Source organism: Microcebus murinus, chromosome 6 (assembly GCF_040939455.1).
Source record: "Microcebus murinus isolate Inina chromosome 6, M.murinus_Inina_mat1.0, whole genome shotgun sequence".
Lineage (NCBI taxonomy): Eukaryota > Metazoa > Chordata > Mammalia > Primates > Cheirogaleidae > Microcebus > Microcebus murinus.
Genome location: NC_134109.1, coordinates 109,533,819 through 109,546,808, shown reverse-complemented (window position 1 = coordinate 109,546,808; position 12,990 = coordinate 109,533,819). Strand labels below are relative to the sequence as shown.

The 12,990-nt window shown below is 43.9% G+C and overlaps 1 pseudogene; it reads left to right on the top strand.

The window, feature by feature from the left end:
- The first annotated feature begins 2,889 nt into the window (after nucleotides 1–2,889).
- On the top strand, nucleotides 2,890–9,021 carry LOC105854818 (large subunit GTPase 1 homolog pseudogene; annotated as a pseudogene).
- The last annotated feature ends 3,969 nt before the right edge of the window (nucleotides 9,022–12,990 follow it).

The window sequence follows — 12,990 nt, the reverse complement described above, 5'->3', positions numbered from 1 at the left end:
ATTCTCTGGAAACCATCCGATTTGAAAGTCAGTTTCATCAACATGTTCGAGTGCTCTGGCTGGCAAATTTGCTCAAGGCTAGAAGGCATTTATATAAAATTTTCTTATTGACACCTTAGGCTTAGGTGACTAGTTATCTGTGGGAATGGATCAAATTGTGTACTTTCCCAAAACAAGTGAAATGAGGTTTAAAAGTGGTCATTGAGATAGTCTTGAGGATGTGCTGTGCAGCAGCCAAGCCCTCTCATACTGTATGTCTCTCTTAGTGCCCCTTTCCTTCCCTATCTGTTCCTCCATAGCAGTGTCCCTGTCAGTGTAGTGATTGCCTTGCACATCACAGCATTTGCTGTGGCGGATTTGGAAGCGTTCTGATTAAAGAAACTGAGTAAAACACATAAATCCTGCTTTGCTTTAGAAGCCCCATAATACTAGAAGCCAGCTACTGGATAAGGAAGTTCTAAGTCTGTGTGACTTATGTAATAGTGTAGCCAGTCCTGACCACAGTATCAGAGAAATAGGGTTAATATTAGGTTGAAATTTAGATACCTTCTCTCCTAAAACCATGTAAGGAATTGTTACTAAAATCAGTTTGAATAAGGTTTTAACACCAATGACGTTTTGTAAAGGCTGATCCCCTACCAGCAAATCCCCTCTCCCTTTTTAAGAAGTAGAAATGTGAAATAAACTAAAACAGCACATATGTTTGTTTAATGTGTAGTTAGGCCATGGTTCGGTTCTTAGTTTGATCTCCTTTTTCGCCAGCTCTTTCCCCCTCGCTCTGTGTAGTATAGCATCCCAGTCACCACTGCTTTATAGCTTTCCTCCAGATCCTTCCCTGTTCCTTCTTCCCAGCAATGAACCTCATAAATCCTGAATATGGAGGGGGTGGTGTGGGAGTGAGAGTGTAAACAGAGTAATCACATATACAGGTATGGCAGATTTTAAAAGTTCTATGAATGTACATATGGGTTCTGTGAGAAAATAGAAGGCTTCTGAGGAAGTGACATTTAAGTTGAAGCCTAGAGGATGAGGGTGGGGTGTTAATATTTGGTCTAAAAGGCAATTTTGTATGATATGTTTGGTCTTAGGAGCACTGGAGTGAGGAAGAGAGATTTTCTTTTTTAAACATATGTGCATACATAATCACATTTAAACCTTAAGTTACCAAGATCGAAAAGATTTGCCATAATGAGCTGAAAGAGGACCACCATGTCAGTGTCATGGGCTCTTATCATATAGGGGGAAGGTAAAATGGTCTGTGTTCTCAAGGTCATGGGAGGGAGCAGAGGAGGAAACATAGGTTCACACTTATCTATGAGGGTGAAATAAATGCTATGATGGTCTTCATGCTGCAAACACTTACTGAACACCTACTGTATATCAAACTTGCCAGGCACTGAAGATAGAGCAATGAACAGGAGAGACAGAATTGGACCCCAGAGACACTGGAGATAGGCACAAAAATTACAAAGTTGTACAGTGTGCCTATAACTTAATGAGGATTTTGAATTAGGGTGACAGGAGTAGAAATGGAAAGAGATGAATTTTGAGCATCACATTACTGAGGTGTAGTTGATAACTAATTCAATGGGAGGAAATGAGAACTCGGCCAGTTTTATAGATTTGAGTGATGATGCCATTCCTAGGAAAATAGTCAGCAAAAAGGGGAGCTTGGTGGGAATAGAGAAGTTGCTACATTTGATTCTGGATCTGTTTAATTTTAGGCATCAGTGGGGAAGGTATGTATGCCTAGAGCTCTGAAAAGAGACTGAGACTAGAGAGAAGAATTTAAGGTTTGAAACAGCAAAAAGCGAGACTTCAAGGAGGCCCTTCGGAGGCAGATGTGAACTAGGCTGAAGGCTGAAGTTGTGGGAGCAGGTACATTTAGAGGGAAAGAAGAGAGTAACTTTTTTTTTTTTTTTTTTTTTTTTTGAGACAGAGTCTTGCTTTGTTGCCTGGGCTAGAGTGCCGTGGCATCAGCCTCTCTCACAGTAACCAACTCCTGGGCTCAAGTGATCCTGCTGCCTCAGCCTCCTGAGTAGCTGGGACTACAGGCATGCACCACCATGCCTGGCTAATTTTTTGTATATATTTTTTGTTGGCCAATTAATTTATTTCTATTTTTAGTAGAGAGGGGGTCTCACTCTTGCTCAGGCTGGTCTCCAACTCCTGACCTCAACCTCCTAGAGTGCTAGGATTACAGGTGTGAGCCACTGAGCCCAGCCGGCAAAGTTTGTCTTTTTAAAGCACGACTATAAGGAAGGAATGTTAGACTTTTTTTTAAAGAAAATTTTGATATAGGTCTTTTTTTCTTCCAATAAAAATGTCTTTACTGTTTTTCCTAATCATGATAATGCATGTTCATGAAACAATACCAAAAACAAGAATGTAAAAAGTGTCTGAAATTCCACCACCCAGCTATAACCACTGTTAGTGTTTTGATGACCATGCTTCCAAACATTTCTCTGTTGTGCACATGTATATACTTTTCTTTTTTGAGACAGAGTCTCGCTTTGTTGCTCCGGCTAGAGTGAGTGCCATGGCATCAGCCTAGCTCACAGCAACCTCAAACTCCGGGGCTCAAGCGATCCTCCTGCCTCAGCCTCCCGAGTGGCTGGGACTACAGGCATGCACCACCATGCCCGGCTAATTTTTTGTATATATATTTTTTAGTTGGTCAATTAATTTCTTTCTATTTATAGTAGAGACGGGGTCTCGCTCTTGAGCAATCCGCCCGCCTCGGCCTCCCAAAGTGCTAGGATTACAGGCGTGAGCCACCACGCCCGGCTGAATGGAGAACTTTTAAAAGCCATTTTCCTGAGGATTAAATGAGTTTAGGTGAAGCCAATAAGCATATAATGATGCTTAACAAATGTTAGTTTTTCCACAATGGAACTGAGGGAGCTGAGGCCAAATTGCAGGTGAAGGAGTGATCTTGGGCAATGAGGGCAATTTGAAAGATTGGTGTTTCTTTCACATGCTAAAAGTTTAGTGTGTAGCTGGATAGAACCAGTAGATGGAAAATGGTTACTGTTTCCTTTGTGTCTTAAATTCGACTGAGATTTCAAAATTTTGTTTTGCCTGAGTCAGTCATCTCTACTTAGACAGGTACTATGATAAGTTTTTCTGTAAATGTTGACTTTTAAGAGGAAGTACCTCAGAACCAGTATTTTCCCCCATCCACTCACTGTAAGATGTTGATCAAAACATACCATTGTCCCTGGTTATCTAATGGCTAGGGGGAAAAACATACCATTGGCCATGTAGTAAAATGTTACAGCTACACTTCAGACTGCAAAAATAAGCCCTACCATTCAACATGCATGCTCACATTATGTATTTTCTTTATCTCCAAGATGGAGGTGGGCAATCTATGGCCCATGGGCCAAATTTAGCCCACCATCTGTTTGGTACTGCCTGCAAGCTAAGAATTGTCTTTCCATTTTTAAATATTTGAAAAAAATTAATAAAAAATATTTCATGACATGAAAATTTCATGACATGAAATTCAGAATTCAGTGTCCATAACCAAGGTTTTGTTGGAACATAGCCTCATTCATTCATTAGCATATTATCTATGACTGCCCTTTTTTTTTTTTTTTTGAGACAGAGTCTCACTTTGTTGCCCAGACTAGAGTGAGTGCCGTGGCGTCAGCCTAGCTCACAGCAACCTCAATCTCCTGGCTCAAGTGATCCTCCTGCCTCAGCCTCCCAAGTAGCTGGAACTACAGGCATGCACCACCATGCCCGGCTAATTTTTTGTATATATATTTTTTAGTTGGTCAATTAATTTCTTTCTATTTTTAGTAGAGACGGGGTCTTGCTCAGGCTGGTTTCGAACTCCTGACCTCGAGCAATCTGCCCGCCTCGGCCTCCCAGAGTGCTAGGATTACAGGTGTGAGCCACCACGCCCGGCCTGACTGCCCTTTTTTCCTTTTTAATAAGTTGTGGTACCAGGCACGGTGGTTCATGCTTGTAATCCAGCAACTCAGAAAGCTAACAAGGGAGGATGACTTCAGACCAGGAGTTTGAGGCTGCAGTGAGCTGTGATTGCACCATTGCATTCCATCCTGGGTGACAGAGTCAGACTGCATCTCTAATTAGTAAATAAACCAATATTGTAGTGAAATAATATGTAAAATTTACTATATTAACCATTTTTAAGTGTACGGTTCAGTGGCATTAAGTTCACATTGTGCATTATCTATGGCTGCTTTTGCATTACAGTGACAGAGTTGAATATTTGGGCCAGAGACTGCATGGTCCACAAAGTCAAAAATATTTACTGTTTGGCTGTTTATAGAAAGTTTGCCAACTCTTAACCTAAAATAATAGGAAATTAGGCCTGCATGGTGGCTCATGCCTGTAATTCCAGTACTTGGAAGGCCGAAGCAGGAGGACTGCTTGAACCTAAGAGTTCAAGGCTGCAATGAGCTATGATCAACCAACTTCTAAATTACAAAGCCTATTACTAAGAAGCAAAGGTGACAAGACCACAGAATAGTTGCAATTGCAAGGAGGTTTGGAGATTGTTTGGATGTGGAGAGCAGCTGTATTTATTACCCTGTGTCTTACTCATAGTTGCATACAGGTGAACTCAGTGATGGCTATGATTGGGGTCGTCTTAATCTTCAGTTAGTGACTGAACAGAGCTCCCTTGATGACTTCCTTGCAACTGCAGAACTTGCAGAAACAGAGTTCACAGTTGAGAAACTTAACATTAACATTGTGTTCCCTTGGGCTGCAACTGGACTTTTGTCTTTTGAGGAGAGCCAGAGAATTAAGAAGCTCCATGAACAAAACAAACAATTCTTTTTTTTTTCCATTTTTTTTTTATTTCAGCATATTATGTGGGTACTAATGTTAAGGTTACATATATTGCCCATGGCCCCCCTCCCCCCTCGAGTCAGAGCTTCAAGCATGACTATCCCCCAAACGTTGCACATCTCACTCATTATGTTTGTATATACCCATCCCCTCCCCTCTCCCACCTGCCCAACACCTAATAAATGTTATTCCTATACGTCCACTTAGGTGTTGATCCGTTAATACCAATTTGATGGTGAGAACACGTGGTGCTTGTATTTCCATTCTTGAGATACTTCACTTAGTAGATTGGGTTCCAGCTCTGTGAAAACAAACAATTCTTGTGTATTGGTATACACAAGAATTGTATTGGTATACACAAGGAGACCAAAGTGGGACAAAAAAACTAGCCCAGAAGAACCCAAACAAGCAGAGAAAGATAATTTTCTAGAATGTAGACATCAGCTTGTCTGGCTAGAAGAGGAACAAAAGCTGATATTGACTCCATTTGAGCGAAATTTGGACTTTTGCCGCCAGCTCTGAAGAGTCATTGAGAGAAGTGATATTGTGGTCCAGATAGTAGATGCTCAAAACCCACTCCTATTTAGATGTTAGGATTTGGAATGTTATGTGAAAGAAATTGATGCCAATAAGAACATCATTCTGATCAACAAGGCAGACTTACTGACTGCCGAGCAGCGGCATGCCTGGGCCACATACTTCAAAAAAGATGTGAAGGTTATTTTCTGGTCAGCCTTGGCTAGAGCTATTAAACTGAATGGTGACTCTAAGGAACAAGTAAATGGAGATCATGGAGAAGGCAACACAACTGAGTTTGAAAATTCCAGTTTTTTTTGTGTTTTTTTTTTGAGACAGAGTCTCACTCTGTTGCTCAGGCTAGAGTGAGTGCCATGGCGTCAGCCTAGCTCACAGCAACCTCAAACTCCTGGGCTCAAGCGATCCTCCTGCCTCAGCCTCCCAAGTAGCTAGGACTACAGGCATGCACCACCATGCCCAGCTAATTTTTTATATATATATTAGTTGGCCAATTAATTTCTTTCTATTTATAGTAGAGACGGGGTCCCGCTCTTGCTCAGGCTGGTTTCGAACTCCTGACCTCGAGCAATCCTCCCGCCTCGGCCTCCCAGAGTGCTAGGATTACAGGCGTGAGCCACCATGCCTAGCCGAAAATTCCAGTATTGATGAGTCTGAAATTCCAGACAGTGAGACTGAATATCTCCTGGATTCTCTCTCACTTAGTGAAGATTCCACTACAGATGAAGACAACACTGAGTATGAGGACTGTCAGGAGGAGGAGAAGGAAGATTTTCAGACGTGTTCAGAAGAAGACAGCTTCCATGAGGAAGAGGCCTGTGGCCAGGACTGGAAGGAAAGCTGTGCTGCAGATTCTGAACAAAGCCCCACAGAAGAGGCAGATACACAGTTTTAGCCACCTAGTGTCGAAGCAGGAATTACTGGAGCTGTTTAAGCAGCTATACAGAAGGTGAAAGATGGGCAACTTACTGTTGGACTGGTGGGCTATCCTAATGTTGGTAAGAGTTCAACAATCAGCACCATCATGGGCAACAAGAATCTGCCACCCCTGGTCACAGCAAGCATTTCCAGATTCTCTACGTGGACCCTGACCTCTGCTTAGGAGACAGCCCAGGCCTAGTGATGCCATCTTTTGTGTCTATACCAAGGCAAAAATGATTTGCAGTGGAATCCTCCCAATTGACTGGATGAGAGATCACATCCCACCTGTATCACTAGTTTGCCAGAATATTTCAAGACATGTTTTAGAAGCTACCTATGGCATTAATATCATAAAGCCTCGAGAGGATGAAGATCCCCATCGACCTCTAACATCAGAAGAACTGTTGACAGCTTATGGATATATGTGAGGATTCATGACAGCACACGGGCAGCCAGACCAACCTCGATCTGCTCGCTGTATCCTAAAGGATTATGTCAATGGTAAGCTGCTGTATTGTCATCCTCCTGCTAGAAGAGATCCTGTGACCTTTCAGTACCAACACCAGCGACTCCTGGAGAACAAAACGAATGGTGATGAAATGAAAATGCAGCCAGCTGCAAATAAAAAAGCAAAGCAAGGCCGGGCGCGGTGGCTCACGCCTGTAATCCTAGCACTTTGGGAGGCCGAGGCGGGCGGATTGCTCAAGGTCAGGAGTTCGAAACCAGCCTGAGCGAGACCCCGTCTCTACCAAAAATAGAAATAAATTAATTGACCAACTAAAAATATATATACAAAAAATTAGCCGGGCATGGTGGCGCATGCCTGTAGTCCCAGCTACTCGGGAGGCTGAGGCAGTAGGATTGCTTGAACCCAGGAGTTTGAGGTTGCTGTGAGCTAGGGTAATGCCATGGCACTCACTCTACCCTGGGCAACAAAGCGAGACTCTGTCTCAAAAAAAAAAAAAAAAGAAAGAGAAAAGTCGTAGACTCTATAAGCACCTGGATATATGAACTTGGGCTGCAACAGAAATGGCATCTGCACTGTGCAAATGGAAAATAACAGAAGCTGCTTGTGCCTGTGGAAATTTCCAAGACACTGGCACTCTAGAATGGACCCTGCTCTTGTAGAGCACAGCTGCACCCAATAGTCTTGATGTCAAGGCTGGGGCTCCAGGAAACACCAGCTCTGACTAAAAGCAGTCATCTTGGAGCCCCAGAAAACTCATATTTGTAGGGGACTGACATATATTTTCCTAGTTTAAGAATTATATTTAGTGAGTAATGTACGTGCCCAGAGCATTTGAAAGTAATCTGTTCCGGACAAGCTCCCTGTGATAAACAAAGGTGTCGCCTAGAGGCATAACAAAGGACCTGAGCTGCAACTAGCAAGAGCAGCCCCGCCCCATGGCACTGGGGGTCTAGAAGCCACACAATAAACATATTGTTCCTGTGATTGCTGTGTACACCCCATAAGATGGCTGGTTAGTCAATGACGGGTAAGACCCCCTCAAGGGAGGGGCGACCTAAGCCAGGCACAGCCGCCAGGGTTCAGTCAAAGACCTTAAGGGGTCACCCTAAGAGAAGCTGGGGATGAGAAATGCCCCCTGTGGCTCACCATGCCCATCCTTGCTAATCTCGGTCCTTTATCTATGCCTAGTGCCTAGAGCAACCACCTTGAAATTCTGAGTCAGGGGATATCTGCTTCCCTAAGGCTATTCTGGAATTTATGGCTATTGCTGCCACACCTGGGTGGTTACATACAAGGAACTAACTTTAATCTTTTAGAGTATAAAAATAAAACAGACCCGGTGTATTATTACTCGAGTCAACCAGTCTACCCTTTGTACGTGTGTCTGCGTTTTTGTGTTCTGCGCGTTTGTGTTTTGTGTTGTAAATGGTCCATGACACCTATAGAAGGCTGAACTTAAGAGGATGAATGATGTGTTTATTTGTGAAACATATTCACAAATGCATACTAATTTTTTTTTTTTTTTTTTTTTTTTTGAGACAGAGTCTCACTTCTGTTGCCTGGGCTAGAGTGCCGTGGCGCCAGCGTAGCTCACAGCAACCTCAAATTCCTGGGCTCAAGCCATCCTCCTGCCTCAGCCTCCCGAGTAGCTGGGACTACAGGCATGCGCCACCATGCCTGGCTAATTTTTTTTATATGTATATATACATTTAGTTAGCCAATTAATTTCTTTATAATAGAGATGGGGTCTCGCTCTTGCTCAGGCTGGTCTCGACTTCCTGACCTTAAGCAATTCACCTGCCTTGGCCTCCCAGACTACTAGGATTATAGGCGTGAGCCACCATGCCCGGCCACAAATGCATACTAATTTGTAAGTAATTTGTAAGTTGGGAATTTTCTGAAAAGATATTAAATTGCCATTAAAAAAAAAGAATAATACATATGAAATTCTAATTATATCCCCTCAGGAGGGACATGATGTCTGTTTATCCTAGTTTTTTATTACATATACCTACCAGCTGATAGAAGACAGCATAATGTAGCAATAAGATGGAATAGTGCCTGTAATCCTAGCTCTCGGGAGGCCGAGGCGGGCGGATTGCTCAAGGTCAGGAGTTCAAAACCAGCCTGAGCAAGAGCGAGACCCCGTCTCTACTATAAATAGAAAGAAATTAATTGGCCAACTGATATATATATATAAAAAATTAGCCGGGCATGGTGGCACATGCCTGTAGTCCCAGCTACTCAGGAGGCTGAGGCAGAAGGATCACTCGAGCCCAGGAGTTTGAGGTTGCTGTGAGCTAGGCTGACGCCACGGCACTCACTCTAGCCTGGACAACAAAGCGAGACTCTGTCTCAAAAAAAAAAAGAAAAAGATGGAATAGTGGGGTTTGAATTTAGACCTGTGATCAAATTCCAATCTGCTTAGCAGCCATATGACTGGATAAGTTACCCACCCTTTCTGTGACACGGTTTTCTTATCTGAAAATGGGAGCTACCTTGCAGGGTTCTGAGGAGAATGAAAGATTACTAGATTATGTTCTATTTGATTTTTATTATTTATTTTTTAGAGACAAAAAATGTAGGCTGAAATGTAGTGGCCCAGTCATAGCTCACTGTAACCTTAAATTCCTGGGCTCAAGCAATCCTCCTTCAGCCTCCTAAGCAGCTGGGACTACAGGCTCAAGCCATCACAGCTGGATAATTTTTTTTTGGTAGGGACAGGGTCTTGCTGTGTTGTCCAGGTTGGTTGTCTCAAACTTCTGACTTTGAATGGTCCTCCTACCTCGGCCTCCCAGAGTGCTGAAATAATAAGGATGAGCCACCTCACCTGGCCATGTCCTATTTGTTATAATCTTTTTTTAAAATTTTTTTTATGCTTGTGAAAATAGCTTAAGCCTAGCTGTTCTCTCCTAAGCTTTGCTAGATATCACTGTAGTTTTTCCTGCCTTAGCTGCACAGTCCATCTTTACATTTTGCAGAGGCATTGTTCAATTTGCCATTTTTCTGCATTGGGGAAGTTTGGTTGAACACCAAAGGTGAGATGATTCTGGTTGGGTTAGGTCCTTAATCCGTTTTCTGTTACCTAAGGCTGGGTAATTTATAAAGAAAAGAGGTTTATTTAGCTCACAGTTCTACAGGCTGTAACAGAAGTATGGCACTGGCATATGCTTAGCTTCTGGTGAGAGCTTCAGGCTGCTTCTATTCATGGCAGAAGGCAAAGGGGGCGAGCAGGCTTGTGTAAGTACCATTTGGTAAGAGAGACAGGGGAGGAGGAAGGTGCAGGCTCTTTTTAACAGGAACCAACAGTGAGAACTCCCCCTTGCCCCCCAGTGAGGACATAAATCTATTCATGAGGGATCTGCCTCCATAACCCAAACACCTCCCACTAGGCCCCATCTCCAACTTTGGGTATCAAATTTCAAAATGAGGTTTGGTGGGGACTGAAACCATATCCAAACCATAGCAGCCCTCCACCGCTGTGGCTATGCCTTTGCATATGACTAGCTAATGTGGAGACAAAGGTGGCACTGATGACCTGGGAGCCCAGAAAGACTTGCAGATTCATGAGCTCCATCTGGGTTATCTGGGCTCTACCAATAATGGGAGAGGTTCTTGGGCTATTGGCTGAAACCTGGTGAGACAGTGGATTCTGAGAAGGGGAAGGAAAGCTTGAAAGGGAAATAGCAGGATAAAAAAAAAACACCGTCCTTCATCCCTTTTAATGTCTAACCGCAGATACTTGCCTATATGAAGGAATTTAGCTCCAGTGACAGCAGAACCAGAATTCTCAACTGATGATGGAGACTCATTTATCCCAGGACCATGAGAATGGGTGGGCCCATGATTTGGAGCCAAAGATAAAGAATGTAACTGCCAGGCCGGGCACAGTGGCTCACACCTGTAATCCTAGCACTCTGGGAGGCCGAGGTGGGAGGATCGCTCAAGGTCAGGAGTTCAAAACCAGCCTGAGCAAGAGTGAGACCCCATCTCTACTAAAATTAGAAAGAAATTAATTGGCCAGCTAAAATATATATAGAGAAAAAATTAGCCGGGCATGGTGGCACATGCCTATAGTCCCAGCTACTCGAGAAGCTGAGGAAGGATCACTTGAGCCCAGGAGTTTGAAGTTGCTGTGAGCTAGGCTGATGCCACGGCACTCTAGCCCAGGCAACAAAGTGAGACTCTGTCTCAGAAAAAAAAAAAGAATGTAACTGCCAAATGGCAGTTTCAAAAGCCAGGGTGGGAGTCCTTATTCCTAATAGTCAAAAATCTTCCCCCAAGGTCTTCCCACACATAACAACAAAGAAACAAGACTGGGCCGAGCGAGGTGGCTCACGCCCATAATCCTAGCACTCTGGGAGGCCGAGGCGGGTGGATTGCTCGAGGTGAGGAGTTCGAAACCAGCCTGAGCAAGAGTGAGACCCCGTCTCTACTATAAATAGAAAGAAATTAATTGGCCAACTAATGTATATAGAAAAAATTAGCCGGGCATGATGGTGCATGCCTGTAGTCCCAGCCACTCGGGAGGCTGAGACAGGAGGATCGCCTGAGCCCAGGAGATTGAGGTTGCTGTGAGCTAGGCTGATGCCATGGCACTCACTCTAGCCTGGGCAACAAAGCGAGACTCTGTCTTAAAAAAAAAAAAAAAAAAAGGAAACAAGACTGTTTGGGGCCTGGGCACAGTGGCTCATGCCTATAATGCCAGCACTTTGGAAGGCTGAGGCAGGAGGAGAATCACTTGAGCCCAGAGGTTCAAGGCTGTAGTGAGCTATGATCACATCACCGCACTCCAGCCTGAGCAACAGAGACTCTGTCTCTTAAAAAAAGAAAAGAAAAGAAAAGAAACAAGACTGGAAACCTGGGACTGGTAGGTACCTTATCTGTCTTCATTAGGGCTGCAGGACTTAGCATACCACCTGCCACATAGATGAATACGGTTTTGCTGAGTGGAGGAGCTGAGGGTCCCCATGCCTAGCAGGGGAGCCAGCAGTCACTGTGGTGAGTTAAGGTCTGAATAGAGGGGTGAGGAAGACCTTTGTGCTTTCTGTGCTGTGGCAATTCTTGTCCTGGAGCCTCATCATCTTACAACCTAGGGTTTGTTTATTTTTGGGGGGGTGGAGGGAATGGAGATTTTTCTTAGGTTCCTAGTGAACATAATTCCTTAAGTGGAAAGGGAACTGCCCACATCCAGGCCAGGTAGGGTATGAGGACTGAACTCTAATTTTTTTGCTAAAAACTCCTTCCTAAGGAGGCCAGCTGGGTTAGGCTGGCAAATGGTAAGGAGGCCAGCAGGGTTAGGCTGACAAACGGTAAATTCCCACCAAGTGGCTTTTGTTAACCAAACGAAGCAGTGGTTTACTTCCTGACCTGATTCTGGTATGGCATTAACATCACCTAAAAGATAGGAAGCCCCTGTCTTAACTCAAGCATCCTAGCAGATGCCTATCATAAATTTAAAATATCTTAACTCAAGCATCCTAGCAGGCGCCTATTGTAAATTTAAAATGTCCTCCTGTCTGGACCTCCCAGAGTGCACATACCCTTATCTTAAAGTAAGCACATCCTTTCTGGTCTTCTAGATAAATTCTAACTCTCTCAGCCAATTGCCAGCCAAAGAATCTTTAAACCCACCTATAACCTGTAACCCCCCGCTTCGAGATGTCTCACCTTTTTGGGCCAAACCAATGTGTGCCTCTCATGTATTGATTTGTGACTTTGCCTGTAACCCCCGTCTCTCTGAAAATGTATAAAACTGAACTGTAACCCAGCCACTGCGAGTCCACTTGCCCAAGGCCTCTTGGCAGTGGCTCTGGATCATGGTCCTCAAATTTGGCTCAGAATAAATCTCTTTAAAATTATTTTACAGAGTTTGGCTTTTTTCCGTCGACAGGTACAACTATCAACAGACCACCATTCCTTCTTTTTTTCTTTGCGACAGAGTCTTGCCCTGTTGCCCAGGCTAGAGTGCCATAGAGTCATCATAGCTCATTGCAACCTCACACTCCTGGGCTCAAGCAAATCTCCTGCCTCGGCCTCCCAAGCAGCTGGGACTACAGGGACTTGCCTCCACTACCAACTTTTTCTATTTTTAGTAGAGACAGAGTCTCGCTCTCGCTCAGGCTGGTCTCTAACTCCTGATCTCAAGCGATCCTCCCATGTCAGCCTCCCAGAGTGCTCGTTCAGATTACATGTATGAGCCACCACACCACACTGGCCAAAGCCTCATTTGTATAACA